Source organism: Macrobrachium rosenbergii, chromosome 17 (assembly GCF_040412425.1).
Source record: "Macrobrachium rosenbergii isolate ZJJX-2024 chromosome 17, ASM4041242v1, whole genome shotgun sequence".
NCBI lineage: Eukaryota > Metazoa > Arthropoda > Malacostraca > Decapoda > Palaemonidae > Macrobrachium > Macrobrachium rosenbergii.
The window spans coordinates 4,478,770-4,492,549 of NC_089757.1; the positions used below are offsets into that span (position 1 = coordinate 4,478,770).

The 13,780-nt window shown below is 34.6% G+C and overlaps 1 long non-coding RNA gene across 1 annotated transcript in view; it reads right to left on the reverse strand.

Moving 5' to 3' along the window:
* Positions 1-13,780, reverse strand: part of LOC136847570 (uncharacterized) — a 257,298-nt gene that overhangs the window by 131,709 nt on the left and 111,809 nt on the right. The window lies entirely within an intron of this gene.

A 13,780-nucleotide genomic window follows, 5' to 3' on the forward strand; every position in this document is an offset into this window, starting at 1 on the left:
ATATATAAACTGAATTATTATAAACTTTTGGTGCGTTGCGTCGATGATGCGGGATTTTGAATTATAATGTATATGTGGGTGAACGGAAAAATATGGGATGATTTTGTTATGCCGTCGTTTTTTTCTGTGTTGGATTGCAAAGGCTTCTGGTTCGTATATCTACGTATTCAATGATTTCTTCAGCAAATTTTTTATTTTTGTTTATCTTGCTTTTCTTCTCTTCCTAATATGAACGTGATTTTTTTTTCCAGATTGACTGTAAATAGTGTACATTCATTTTTTTTGAAAATTGAGATAATAGGTTAGATGTTGCCCTATATTTTAAACAATAATTTGATAAGATCACAAATACGTCTATTTTTTTCGGTCGTTTTGACCTCCGGAGTCCGAAAAAATCTCTTTGAAGACTATTCCTACTTCCCGCTGTGATTCTTCTATCGCCCGGAGAAAAAGAGGGAGTGCATTTGTTCTGAGAAAGAGATAGATTACACTTGCAGAGAGAGAGGGAGAGACAGAGAGACAGAGAATCTATTGTACAAACTCTTAAAGAAATTGGCCAGAGCTTTTCACCTACGTTTAGGCCTAGGTAATCAAGGTAATGCGTTGCAGGGATCCTGTCAAACTTCATCCTTCGTTCAGTCTTAAACTTTTTCTTTATTTCTTTTTTTTTGGGGGGAAGCCCTCATCCCATTTACAGAAGTGCCCATGTTTACTTTAAACGGTGTTTGTTAACACTGTCTGATGCTGTCATTAATAATTGATAATTGTAGTAGGGGCTGCATGATTTCCTGTATTTGATTATATATCCATTATAATTACATATATATTTATCTGTAAATCTATATATGTATATATGCGAGTATATTTATGTATGTATTTTTGTGTGTGTATATATATATATACTATATATATATATGTATATATATAAATATAAATATATATATGTGTATGTATATATGTATGTATAAATATATATATGCACATATATATACTATATGTATACACAAATATTTGTATAAGTATGTGCCATTGGGTTGGCATTTGCAAGGTCCATGTTGCGATCCCGGACTGCTGCCCATCAGGCAAACCAGTTATGAATGGGTCCTTATGTCAGCTAGGTTCAAGAGAAGGGCACAAGGATCGCAGCCTCATCCCTAGATGATTGCTATCAACTAGGAAGGCTTAGACGAGGAAAACAAATACGAAGCGGAAAGTTAATAGGCCTGTACTTCCACTCATTTCAGGTAAATTTTTGCTGAAATGAGTCGAGAACCTCTTTCACTGTTTGTCACTGATGAACTATGGCAAGTGACTATTAGTTGCCTTACTGTGGTTGGCGATCGTATAGCCAATCATCTGGAACTGGGGGGCAGCCGTTGCCTTCATTTTGTAAATTCAATTCTTATTGATTTTGTCTAATGGGTGTTTTTATTATTGCTTGCTATTTGAAATCTCATCTAGCCTTTCATCACTTTTTCCTTGCCCCTTTAATCATTTTATTAGAGAGAGCCAAGATCAGTCCTACTTTGGGAAACGACAGGGGGCTAGCAACTTCATCCCAAGAACACTTTCTTAGAATCTTCACGCAACACCTTGTGGAGCATCCCCTCTAACAGGGAAAGGGGTTTGGCGTAAAACACACACACACACACACTATATATATATATATATATATATATATATATATATATATATATATATATATATATATATACACACACATATATATATGCATACGGACTTCCTAATAGTTTAACACCCACCTGTTTGAATGCGGTTATTTCTAAAGATTTTATAATAACTACAGATTTCTTCAACGTGTCTTACAGGTTGGGCCACTTGGACCATATTCCGCAAGAATGTCATCCCATGACGTCTGCAATGAGTTACATTCTCGGGCTGTTTCATTTCCTTCCTCATATTTTTTTTCATATATATATATATATATATATATATATATATATATATATATATATATATATATATATATATATATATTTATTAGCGTTTTATAATATAAACTTGTAACTTGTATGACATATCCTGAAAATAGAAGAGAGAGAGAGAGAGAGAGAGAGAGAGAGAGAGAGAGAGAGAGAGAGAGAGAGAGAGAGAGAGAGAGATTCATCCAAAAGAGAACCCAAGCAACTCGCTCTCTCGAAGGATTAAATAACGGAAAGGAATTTCCCTCGTTGGTGTTAGTGGTTTCGGGGAGACTTAATTAATTTTCCCCCTTTTCATAAAAGATTTAAAAAATGAAATGGTCCCATTAGGTGTTTTAGGTCTTTTACGTCAACCTAAGCCCGCATGGCATTTTTATTAAAAATTTTCGTAAACACTCGTCTCTCTCTCTCTCTCTCTCTCTCTCTCTCTCTCTCTCTCTCTCTCTCTCTCTCTCTCTCCAAAATAATAACAGTGAATTAATTTCCATGAGGTATTTTAGGTAATTTAGGTTATCATTATAGCTCATGGCATTTCTGGCGTTTGATTAACACTGATTAGCTTCTCTCTCTCTCTCTCTCTCTCTCTCTCTCTCTCTCTCTCTCTCTCTCTCTCTCTCTCTCTCTCTCTCCAAAATAATAACAATGAATTAATTTCCATGAGGTATTTTAGTTATTTTTGGTCATCATTAAACTCATGGCATTTCTGGCGTTTGATAAACACTGATTAGCTTCTCTCCCTCTCTCTCTCTCTCTCTCTCTCTCTCTCTCTCTCTCTCTCTCTCTCTCTCTCTCTCTCTCGTGATCTCCATGCACAGTTACCTTAAGCGTATTGAGTGTCGTGTAATTCATATCAGCCATTAACCAGATTACATTCGGCGGTGCGCTTTCAGCGCCACCCGTCCACCGCCCACCAGCTTTCCTCTTCCTCCCCCATCTTACTCCCTGTTCCTCCTCCTCCAATAGGAATTCCTTCCATGTAACTAAAACATCATGTTTCTCCAACACCAACATCGTTTCCCTTCTTTCTCCAACACTGGCACCTTTGTCCTCTTCTTTCTTATGATTACCTAATCGCGCCCCTTCCTCCATCTCCAACATTATCACAGCCTCCCTCAACACCACCACCTACCCTGTTTAGCATCTCTCTCTCTCTCTCTCTCTTTCTCTCTCTCTCTCTCTCTCTCTCTCTCTCTCTCTCTCTCTCCAACACATCTCTTCCTCTTTCTGACTTCTCCACCGCGTTTCACCTTTCAAAATGCGTCATCAACTCAAATCTTCTCTACTTCTTTTCCTTTATCTCCTTAACTTTTCTCTCTATTTTTCTTTCGTTTTACATCATAATTGTGTTTTCTTTTTGGAGGCTAGGAATACCAAAAGGGGGAAAAAAGTAAGGGCAGGGGAGTGGGAGTGAGGGGAGGCAGGGGTAGGAGGAATGACTGACGTTGGGGAAGAGAGAGAGAGAGACAGCAAGCACGCGAGGGCAGCTTGATGCATATTAAGTTAATCCTTCCACGGCTCTGGCTCGATGTCTGTTTATTTTTATTCTAGTTTTTCCATTATTTTTTTTTTTTTTTTGGTATCTGTCATCCCCTATTTCTATCTGTCTGTATATGTCTTGCTGGGGGACTGGCATTTTCATTTCTATATCTATCTCTCTACCTTTCAGCCTTTTGTAATTTTATTATTTTTTTCCGTGGCACGCCTATAAAAATAAAGGAATTTCATATGTATGTATAGATATACCTCTCTCTCTCTCTCTCTCTCTCTCTCTCTCTCTCTCTCTCTCTCTCTCTCTCTCTCTCTCTCTCTCTCTATATATATATATATATATATATATATATATATATATATATATATAGAATGTGGCATTTGAGAACAATAATATAATGACACACATACTTATAAAAAGTCTCCCGACAGCAATAATGGATGTGTATATCAAATTCCTTGTAGCTATGGTGATAACATTTACATTGGCCAAACCGGAAAAACTTTGGCAAAAGAATAGCACAGCATAAAAAAATGTGTAAGATATGCGCATGTGAACAGTGGAGTTTTGTACATGTGGGTGAAAACTATCGTACATACAAACACCTCGGTAGGGGGAAAAAGATATATAGTTTATTTTAATGATGCATTGGAAAGAAACATCACTTATTTTAGTTTTATAAAGGAAAGCTTTTGTATGAATATGAATATCAGTCAAGGCGTTATAAACTTGATCCGTTAATTTGAAGAAATATGTAAAATGTTTCAATTTTAATGATTGTAGTAGATATGTGGAAGAAGAATAATCTGATTTTTGCAAGGCTCAACTACTTGGCACCTGTCAGGTTTAGATTTTTGGTTTCCAACATTCTGTAGGGTTGCTTCTGCGGTGCCCTAGCATACATATTGTGAGTTTTAAGCGCTGTGTATCAGTCCTTTGTTAATGGCTTAGAAATAAAGCCGAAACCGGTCAGGACCTACACCCAGTCTTCAATTTTTTGTAGAGGTTACGTTATATATATATATATATATATATGTGTGTGTGTGTGTGTGTGTGCGTGTGTGTATGCATGTATGTTTATATATAATCACACATATCCCTGTGGTTGCTAAAGTAAGAAATACTTCATTTTTTCTCAATACATTGCAATGTAAGTTAGAGATATGACAGAAACCAGTGTCAACTTTGATGTAATGAAATGTAGGCCGTCAGTTGAAGCACTTTAAAGCCATTCATCGCCTGGACAGTGAAAAGAGGGAGTTGGAGTGGTTGGACAGCAAGCTAAAGAGATTCAGAAAATAAATGGGATGAGTTACTAGGATCGAAAGGTGGATCTGAAAAGAAAAAATACAGTTGCACTAAGAAGTAATAATTAGAGTTTTTGGACAGCACGATGGAAGAAAAGAGGTGGGAACGGAGGTAAAGTAAAAGGCTGAATATTTTTTGCAGTAGGGACGTTGTCAGCACCCAACAGTAATGTTTTTTTACATGGTGCCGCGACCTGGTGACATTTGTTTATTTGTTCCACATTAATTTATTTCCATGCTGAATGATCATAATTATGCAATATAGCATATTTAGGGTCTACCTCATTCATGATACTTTTAAGAATCGTTTGCAGGAAAGAAAATAAATCGGTGTTTCTGTATTCCAAATTTTCCGTCTTTTTACATTTTTAAATATTTTATCAGTTTTCTGGATCCTAAAAAATTTAAAGAAACTCCTTTTTGTTCCCGTTAGGCCGCGGTAAATGAGTGTTATGGGGAACTGGAATTTTTATGAAGGCTACATAAATACTGAGAAATTGCTTTAGGTAATGGGTAATAAGTTTTATGGAACCGTTCTGACAGACAATAGTTATTGTCACTATCAGGAATATCAGCTGCTTTGCGCTATCCGGAATGGAACCCGGGACCTCACTCCGATGGTGACTGTTGACTACAAGGCCCAACCCCTCCCCCCCACACACACATTATATGTACTGTACACACACACACACACACACACACACATATATATATATATATATATATATATATATATGTATATGTATATATAGACACAAATATACATACACACGTTCACACACTGTCACATGCACATGCACATGCACATACACACACACACACACACACACACCATTTAATTTTTTACCTTTTGGAGGGGATGGCGCCAGAGAGGGGCAACCTTCTGTTTTCTGAAAAAGTCTGTGAGAGTGAGGGTGTTAGCCTCACGCCCTGTGTCTCCATCCCTGCAGACGCTGGCAGACTAGTAGGAATTAGAGCGGGAAGAAACCAGGGTCCTAGTAAACGTGGGTCAACAGCTGTACCACTTAACCACTGCGCTTACACACACACACACACACACACACACACATATATATATATATATATATATATATATATATATATATATATATATATATATATATATATATGTGTGTGTGTAACATGATTTTTCTGTCTATGGGATGTGGTATTTAAAGGAGAAAAGAAATTCTCCTCTCCTGTGGAGCGTTAACCTGTTAGGAAAAGTGGAAAATACTCAAATATTAGTGCTCCTTCGTCGATATTTCCCATTCAAGTATAGTCTTAAGAGCTGATATTTGCATTAAGCATGAATTATGTTACGGATCCATGTTAGCTATTCCGGTCCTATAATTAACTGTTATTAATCTTATATTTGCAAATATGGAAAACTAATGAAGATTTAAAGAGTAATACACACACACTATATATATATATATATATATATATATATATATATATATATATATATATATATATATATATATATATATATATATGTGTGTGTGTGTGTGTGTGTGTGTGTGTGTGTGTGTGTATGTGTGTGTGTAAAGTATATTAATTCTAGACCAAATAACTACTTATGTCTCATTATGTCCATATTTTCTTTAGCATTTTTTTCGGTTGTGATATTAAAAAGACTAACTTGGTTTCGCTTCAGATACTTCAAATCTGAGATACGTAGTAGACAATTACAAATCTATAATGACCAATTGATTTAGCTATCTTCTGTTGAATAAAGAAGGCGGGTCTTATTAGTAAAGGCTGGAGACTAGAACGGCGGAGTTTCATTGAATAACGACATCTTGCCGAAAAAATTTGGAAAACGGCCAGCATTAAAAGTGTTTGCAAAGTGTGAAAATCTTGTTAGAGCCTTACATATCCTCAAGACTCATAAGACCCTTTAGATCATAGACATGGGCTGCTCAATGTGATGGCATTATAAACTTTAGGAATCTTTCTTCTCTCCAGGACATTTAGAGGTGTTACTTGTTGTTTAGTGAGACATTTGAAGCTAAAGTGGAAACTCGCAAAATTTTGGAGGTGTCGTTTTCCATATTTTTACGACGTCGTGATGCTGTCCATGAGTACTTTTTTCGTTATAATACTCTTATTTGGTTATTAGTGTGTGTGTATACTTTGTTGAACAAAAGTGTTTTTCAGTAGTTTATTGCAGATTTTTTATCGTAAACGTCATAGTCTTTCAAATTCAGTTGATTAGAGGTATTGTCAGATTATACATTAACCTTTTTTACACCAATCATATATATGTATATGTGTATAATAAGTCGTCACTTATCAGTCATATATATGTATATGTGTATGTGCATGTGTATGTTATATAGCCTTCACTATTGTCAATCATATATATATATATATATATATATATATATATATATATATATATATATATATATATATATATATATATATACATATGTGTGTGTCTTTTGTGTGTGTATATATATATATATATATATATATATATATATATATATATATATATATATGTGTGTGTGTGTGTGTGTGTGTGTGTGTGTGTGTGTGTGTGTGTGTGTATTGTAAGAGCCATAAGGAAATAATAAAAGACATCAGCACCTAATGCTTTCGTGTGATTAATGTGCACTGTTTCAGGGTACATTACAAAGGGAAAGACAAACGGGGGACTTCACGTTAACTTTTTGACTTCCCCCAACTGTCTTTCACTTTGTACTGTGCCTTGAAGAAGTGTGTATTAAATACACGAACGCACTAGATTATGATTGCTTTTATGATTTCTTTCTTGTTCTTGCAGTATATTTAGTCACGTCATCCTTGTGGAGGTATAGCACAGACACACACACACACACACACACACACACACACATATATATATATATATATATATATATATATATATATATATATTATATACATACATATACATATATATATATATATATATATATATATATATATATATATATATATATATATATATATATATATATATATATATATATATATACATATATAAATATTATATATGTATATATATATACATATACATATATACATATACATATATATATATATATATATATATATATATATATATATATATATATATATATATATATATATGTAAGATTGCGTGTGCGTAATGCGCGTTCGAATTAGAACTTAGTGCTCTTAATAATGTACACTTGATTTTCCTGACGACAGTCGAGTTCCTCCAAGTAAAACGTATTCATCGCCGAGTTATTCAAAAGGACTGATTTAGTTAACGACCAAGAAATGCATATAAACTTTGGACGCAAATGTACAAAAAGAAAAAAGCATATATGAATGAACGCATGGAAGATTGAGAGTACACACGCACACGCGCGCGCACACATGAACGAGAGAGAGAGAGAGAGAGAGAGAGAGAGAGAGAGAGAGAGAGAGAGAGAGAGGTGTTACTGGGGCTGGGCTCCCTAATGAAGTTAACATTGGCGTCAAAAATCGAGCTCGCCATCAAACACAGTTGTGGACTAACTTTAAAAGCCAACACGGAGGGAGGGGCATCGGAAGCTTTTAGTTAATATATTCCAATATTTTGAACAAAAAGAGAGCGCCAATTTTTTCCGCCATGCAAAATTCGATTTGGTAGTTGCATTTTGCATGGCTAAGTGATCCTTTACAAGGGCGAAATGGAGAGAGTCGGTATTATGCTCGCCTTTTGCAGCTTGATCAAGAGACTTTGATTTTATTTTCTTTTTTGACCACCTCTAGATTTGATTGTTTCGATTCTGGGGTAGCTCTTTGCCTTTCGGGGCGGTTGCAAAGAAAGGGAATATGCACAGTCACTTTGAGGTTGCAATTTTGCCCTTCGTGGAAAGGTGCTCGGCAAGTAACTGTTCTATCCGATGACAAAAATGGAGCGTTGGCAAATGGAACAATGTTCCGTTCACCCCAAGACTTCACTTCTTAAGAGCAACGCCCTTTGCACTTCAGTGGGTTCAGAGTCATCAGTTATTTGACATCAAAGACACACACACACGCGCACCTACTTCTCTCCTCCCTAACTAAATTGTTAATCCAATTACGCCGTGGCTTAATCAGTTTTTAGGAGGTGCTTAACTACTCCACCCACAGCAAAAAAATTAACTAGCTTAGCCAACGTCGAAGTAAGTCAGACTTGCACTTTGTATTTAGGACCAAAATTAGCATGCGCGTGTTTTTTTTCCGTTTGAGCTCCCTCGCTTTTGACATGGCGTTTTCAGCCAGCCAATTAATAATCAACGTTTTTATCCTCTAACACTAATTTTCCGAAGTAATTCTCCCACTTTGCAATCTCAAGGTTCCTCTCTTTGTCCCAGCTGACGAAATAAGAAAATATTTCACTAGATGAATATTTACGCAACATTTTTTTTCTAAGCACTAAAAACATTCTTCTAACGTTTTGACGTTTAAGGCTGACTAAGACTCATGACAGACAGATTTAATTTATCAAAATCAGGACCGGAAGACTTTTGGAAGGTAGATGAAAGGATTTCGTTTTGAGAATTTGAGATATTCCTTGATTTGTTGCCGTGAAGTGGTATTGCTGGATAGAATTGATGGTTTAAGGATATTGTTTACGGTGACTAAGATACTCCAGGAGGAACTGGCAAAGGAAATTTTATATATAATGTTGGGGAAAAAGTTGACCTGGAGGAAGTAAATACAGAAATAGTTTTAATGAGCATAGTTGATACAATAAAAAAATGCATATATCATACTGGAGGTGTAGGAACGAAAGTGCTTCCTACTTTACTTAAAGTTCTTTGATACCAACAGAAAGAAATATTAACTGGATAGTCAGTGGACGTGAAGCTGAATTCCAGCTAACCAAGACAGTATTGGCCAGTCAGTCTAACACTTTCTCCAGAAGCATGATTGGGTTACAACGAGGCGGCGAGTAAGAGGCAGATTCATGGTATTCTAATTTATTGACACGTTGTTTGTTGTTTTTAATTAAGCTGGTTTTATGCCAGCTCGGGCTCTTGCTCAAGTCAAGGACTCTTGCGAGCGGAAAAGTAGCGTTTGACAGAGGAAAACAGGAACGTCTACAGTATATACAGTCAGATGAGTTTTCTCACTTGAAGAGTGGTTAATAATTCTAAATACAAATTAGGAAGAGATTTCAAATACATATGGTTAGAAAGCTTGCAATGCCTAGCGTACATTAGGAATTATAGTTCTGACAAGGGCATAAATTATCCTCTGTAAAATGCATAAAAGATCGTTTGAATCTGGAGTGCTGGATGTGTTTCCTGAGAATCTCGGTGAGTTAGGTAGGTTTTTGTTTTGAGGCGAGGATGGCCAGAGTGTCCCTGCGACAGCTCTGGACCTTACAGGGTAATATAGCAACACTTAATGGTTTTTAATATTTAATGATACCTGTCATTACCCTCAGCTTCAATCTTCGTTAATCTCAGCACGTAAGAAAGTATTTCATTAAATACGGCAAGGACACTAGATGTATTTCGAAGACTCGTGATTTCAACGGAGCTGATGGTATCAGTATTACAGGATTCAGATCTTTTGTTCCAAGCTATTGAAATATTGTCCTCCTCTTAGATGACGGGATGTTCGAATTAGTGGTTTCCGTAGCCCAGCAACGATAACTGTGATTTAGAGATACCCTACTCGGAGACCATTCTGAAGCTCTCTGTCGTCAGGGAGCTTCGTTTAATGCCTTAGTGCCTGAGCCAAAATGTTAGAGGATTCTGCAAATTTTGTAGAACACTTATATTTATAATCTGCTCATTTTCATTCCCAGTAAAGCTGTACTCTTGGTTTTAACCGTAATGGCTGGCTCTCTTGAGCATCCATGGAACTGGCCTTGGGGTTAGCAGACTCATCTTAAAAAGTTATTTGAAATTACCTTATGCAATCGCCGTAGTTTGCCATGTCTATGATGTGTGTATATATATATATATATATATATATATATATATATATATATATATATATATATATATATATATATATATATATATATATATATATATATATATATATATATATATAGCCTATATATATAAATTTGTTTGGCTTTTTATTTTAACAGGATTACGCTAAAAGTTGTATGAGGAACTTTACACAAAAATATTTACAAAGTTGTATATTTACAAAGTTGTGCTTTGCGACTCCCAATAAAGGATTAGCTTTTGTGAGATATAGGGTGTATCTTAACTTTAGAGGGGTTGGTTGCTCAGCAGTGGCGGTAATTTGTGGTCAAAAACACTCTCGTTTTGTTATTTTCTTTTTTCTCTTTTAACTTTATTCACATGTGGGCTTTATATTCTGTAAAAGTAATTGGTCCTTTGATCATAGTGCACATGAATGTGTGGTCATTTTAAAAATAATACTAATAATTATAATGATGATATGCGATATACAGATTGTTTTGTGACGTGAGAGACGGTTGCTGTCTTGACTCCAGTTTACAGAATTAAATCAAGATTCCACATCAACAAGCCCTGTCAGATATGTTGAGCTCCTTCGGTAGAAACATGCAACCAGCCAGTGGCTGCACTAGCGGATCCAGAAAAATTTCGTGGGGGGCCACAAATTTTCATATTTTATACTTACATACACACACACACACATATATATATGTATATTATCATTAAGAGTATTGTTATTATTATTAATTTTTCTAAAAAATTTACCATTTCTATAATAGCTTTTAAATTTTTTCCCCATTTTTATATTTCTCACTTATGTTATAATTATCTAAACCTTCGACATTATTATTTTGTCATTATTTTTTAAGGTGGGGGGGCCACATGCCCAGGTCCCGGTCCCCCCTCCCCCCCGCCCCCCTCCGCTAGTGAGTGGCTGAAGGGTAAGCATCTCGACAGCAGTGACTCAGATTTAAGGCAAAATGGAAATCCCATGGACCAGTGGGCCAAGTAATCGGCGATCGCTAAAAGTTCTTGAACAATCTCTGCGAACGGCAAACCAATTAAAATGTCTGTCAGCTACATCCGTAAAGTAACGCAATAACTGAGTAGCGAAAGAGCGATTGAATAGCGAACTGAGAGTGAGAGATGGGACATTTGTTTTCTATTTGTTTTCATTGTCTTTAGATGTATGGAAAAACAAAATAGCTGTCGTTTCGTCAACAGCAAGAAGCTGATTAGTTTCAGTGGTGAATTAACCAGGACACCGTAAGAAAGGTTATGTATATGCACATATAATGTATGTATATATATATATATATATATATATATATATATATATATATATATATATATATATATAAATATAGTCTTTCTTAGTGGCTATATGTATGCATATATATATATATATATATATATATATATATATATATATATATATATATATATATATTTATATATATATATATATATATATATATATATATATATATATATATATATATATATATATATATAAAGTTAAGTATACCTTAGTTTAACCAGACCACTGAGCTGATTAACAGCTCTTCTAGGGCTGGCCCGAATGATTAGACTTATTTTACGTGGCTAAGAACCAATTGGTTACCTAGCGACGTCACCTACGCTTATTGTGGAATCCGAACCACATTATAGCGAGAAATTAATTTCTATCACCAGGAATAAATTCCTCTAATTCTTCATTGGCCGGTCGGGGAGTCGAACACGGGCCCAGCAGTGCTAGCCGAATACGATATCGACCCGTCCAACGAGGAACTATATATATATATATATATATATATATATATATATATATATATATATATATATATATATATATATATATATATATATATATATATATATATATATATATATATATATATGTATATGTATATATAATGTTACTGGTTATATGTATATATATATATATATATATATATATATATATATATATATATATATATATATATATATATATATATATATATATATATATCACCACTTATCTTTAAACACTGCGTCATTCACACGAACACAAACATAAGCTTCTGTCTCTCGGTGTCTATGATATTTACACTGCATAATGACTTTTATTTGAGAATAATTATTCATTTAAGCACAGGAACGCGTATCCAACTTGTCGTAATAACTTTCAGGTGATATTTATGTAGAATAGTTTATTAATCCCTAACTCCACGTGAGTGGAGGAGTGACATAAGCTAACCTTTAAGAATTCTCTCGTTGATTCACTTCGATTACCCAGCGCATTTGAACATTCTTCCTGGTCACCAGTCTAAAGTTTCAGTCTCTTTTCGTGTGATACCCTTCCTATTTTTCAAATGTTGGTTACTCACGGTTAGATCGGCGTAATAGTTTTTCGAAGCATATCATTACTTCAGGCGTGATTGACAGGTGACCGGGGGTGCGAATCAGTGAAAGCATTAACAAAATAAGAGATCTGAAGTCAATGTACAACATTGTAGTAAGTTTTGGTTCTGTGACATTTTAACGGCTTGGCCAAAAGTTGCTTTTATATAATTAGAGTTTCACCTGTCGAGAGGTTTTCAAGTAAAATAAGTGGCCAGTGAATTGGTTTGAAAGCTTAATTTAAAAGCTAAGGAAGCTATATATATATATATATATATATATATATATATATATATATATATATATATATATATATATATATATTTATAAATTTAATAGCCACAAGCCCTCTTAACTTTTCGTATCTGGTTACAAGAGATATCGAAGTTGTTGGCCATTTTGAATTGTTGCCCCATGGGCTTTTGCGAATTTTAATTGTTAATAATAATAATGATAATAATAATAATAATAATAATAATAATAATAATAATAATAATAATAATAATAATCTACATGAATGAAATGTTTACAGATTGTTCTCTAATCATCTTTCATTTGATGTTATGTAATCGTTAGTGTTTTAGGCTTCCTTTTTAAATAGTGGTATGTTAACAATATGCATTAATGTGTACTAATATGTATACTTTATATGAATGTGATACTAGAAAAAGTTTATCAAGAGTTTTCCGTATCACGAATCATATAGACAAATACTGTTGGACATGGGATAGCAACTTCATC